The sequence below is a fragment of the Macaca mulatta genome, chromosome 15 (genome assembly GCF_049350105.2).
Source record: "Macaca mulatta isolate MMU2019108-1 chromosome 15, T2T-MMU8v2.0, whole genome shotgun sequence".
NCBI classification, from domain to species: domain Eukaryota; kingdom Metazoa; phylum Chordata; class Mammalia; order Primates; family Cercopithecidae; genus Macaca; species Macaca mulatta.
Window position 1 is genome coordinate 77,038,482 of NC_133420.1, and position 3,257 is coordinate 77,041,738.

Here is a 3,257-nt window from a genome sequence, read left to right on the forward strand (position 1 = left end):
TGGTTTGTTTGTTTCTCTTTTGACAGTCTGGCCACTTTTCTATAGGGCTGCTGCAGTTTGCTTAGGGTCCACTCCTGACCCTAATTGCCTCAGTTTTTCCCATACCTGGAGGTATCACCAGTGAAGGCTATAAAACAACAAAGATGTCAACCTACCCCTTCCTCTGGAAGTTCCATCCTAGGGGGTTACTGACCTGTTGCCAGCCCAAACACACCTGTAGGAGGTTTCTGGTGACCCCAGTTGGGAGGTCTTACCCAGTCAGGAGGAACGAGATCAGGGATCTGCTTAAAGAAGCAGTCTGGCTGCTTTTTGATAGAGCGTAGTGTGGTGTTAGGGATCCCTTCAGCCACCAGTTGGTTTGGGCTCTCCAAGGCACACAGGCTGGACTGGCTGAAACAGACAAACAACCAAGCTGGTGGCCTGCCTTGCCCCCCGGGCATTCCATCCCAGGGAGAAATTAAAACTCTGCTGGCTGTACAATACAGGCAGATGTGGCCAAAGGCTCTGACTAAGAGGATCTTCCTCTGGAGGAAGAGTGAATCAGGGTCCCACTTAAGGACGCAGTCTGTCCTTGACAAAACAGTTGTTGTTCCGGGGAGTTGCCCCTGCCTCTGTTGGCTTGGACTCTCTGAAGCCTGCAGGCTGAGTGGTCCAAACAACCAAGGTGGCAGTCCTCCCCTCATGGTAAGAGCCATGGGCAGCACTCTGTCCCATGGAGATCAGAGCTCTGTCTATAGAATATACGTGGGCAGGGGGAGCTGGAGGCCTCAGCTAGGAGGTCCCATCCAGTGAGAAGGAATGTGTCTGGGTCCCGCTTAAAATAGCAGTCTTTTTTATTTTTAAATTAAAAAACCACATTCTGACAAAGCAGCTGTGCTGCGCTAGGGGGATCTTTCCTCATCTGAACACTTTGGACTCTCCAAAGCCTGCAGACTGGAATGGCTGAGTTAACTAAACAGCAGAATAGTGGCCTGCCTCTCTTCCCAGGGACTGCCTGTCATCTCAGGCAGGCCCTATCCCGCTGCTAGTGGCTGGCTGGAACTCCAAGCCAGTAGGTCTTATTTTGTGAGGTGCCATGGAAGTGGGGCCTGCACGCTGATGCTGTTTGGCTCCCTGGGTTCAACTCCCTTCCTAGGGTTATGTACAGACATCCTGCCTTGTCTGAGTTGCAGACACCTTTGTTGGGGATCCTGGGGTCAGAGTATGTAAAGCTCCTGGGTCTCTGTGCATGCCTGAGCAGCTGCTCTGCTCAGACTCCATACAGCTCTGTGTGTTGGAATCAAGGCCTCAGTGGCATGGGCTCAGGAGGGGATCTCCTGATCCAGGAGTTGCAAAGATCCATGGGAGAAGCATGGTTACCTGGGATCACACATTCACTCACTGCTTCCCTTGGCTGGGAGTGGGGGTTCCCTTGGCTCCGTGTCACTCCTGGGTGGGCTGTCACCCTGCCCTGCTTTTTTCATTCTCTGTGGGTCGAGTTGTTTCTCTAGTCAGTTCCAGTGCAAGTACTTGGATATTTCAGTTGAAGGTGCCATAGGTTTTCACCCCTTTCATTCATTCCTCTCTGTGTCATGGACCACAGCTGCTTCTAATCTGCCATCTTGTCCTCCTCGGAAATCCTAGTTTTATTCACATTACACACACTTGCATATATTATATGCATATATCCACAAAGAAGACTGTGGGAAATATCCCAGGATGTTAAGTGGTTATCACTGGGTGATGAAATTACAATTTATTTTCCAAGATTCTTATGATTATTTTTTAGGAAATCAAAGTTTTACTAAAATCTAAAAAGCAAAAACTTTTAAATTGACTTTCTAAAGAATGCAATTTAAGACCAAAGATTTTTGCAGCTTAATACCAGGGACAATAATTATTTTTGCTACAATAATCACAAGCCTATCATTATCCTCATTATCATTTTCATCATATTACCATTAGTATGAATGTTTCTTCAAGTGTCTTTTATGATTTCTAATCATTCACATTGACTTTGCTTAATTCTAATAAATGGGATATACTGTTAAAAATATGTGAGACAATCCAGTAAATTTAAATATGGATTAAATATTAGATTAGATTAAAATATTTTTAATTTTGTAAGTTATGGTGATAACAGTTTATACATAAAATATGTTCTTTCAGTTAGAAATGCACAGTGAAGTATTGATGGGTGAAATTATGCATTGTTTAGAATTTGCCTAAATACTTCAAAAAAAAGTGGGAAACTAAATGAAACAAGATTGTCAAAATGTTAATAATTCTTGCAGCTGATCGAGAATGTCCATGATAATTTATCATATTTTTCTCTATAATCAAACTGTAAATATAACTATAATCTATAAATCTAAATTTATACGTTTTTCTCTATAACCTAATCTAAATCTATAGATTTTTTCTCAAAAATCTAACATATTTTTGGTATATATTAGATTTTCACAATAAAGCTTTTAAAATGTCAAAGGAATAATATTAGTATTTACTAATAAATATATTTAATAGATACAAAGACATCATTCTAAAGAATTCAGACAGAATTATACCATCAAAGGGTGGAAAATTTTTCTCACTACTCATCGTGTTAAAGTGTAAAATATCACTGGCTTTTGAGTTATCTCCCTTCCTCTGGACCCCTCACACATTCTCCTCCTTTTTTATTAACAATAGATGTGACTACATGAATTCTAGAAATAGGTTAACAGCCATGATGAAAATCAAGATTTTTAAAATCTCAACAAATTTTAATGCTTTCATCACATTTTAAAAGAAGCACTTTGTTCTTGTTTTTGTTAAACAAGTCAATACATCCATCAGTGATAAATGGGAACAAAAATATATTTGTATAACTCATGTCAACATCAATCTACAAAAACTTGCCATCTAAAATATTGCTCCTATTGATACATCCTATAACATGTTTCTCGTCATAGTTGGGGACAGAGATGGAGAGGACAATTATGATGGGATACAATGATACTTCTCTTGTTTAATTTCAATTTTGGTCTCTTATTCTGCTATATATTTGAGTGGACGGTAGTAAATAAATATCTTATTATAGAAGATGAAGCCTCTTGTTTATGAGAATTTCTCAAGCCTTCCAAACTGATATGAGTCTTCTGCTTACATATAGCAAGACTTGCCTCAGGAATTAATCTTTCCTGCCTCAGAGTATTGAGCTGCTTGGTCTGGTTTAGCAGTAGACTTGCCATGCATGATCTGCACACATAAAGAGAGTTAGGCCATCAGGATGTGTG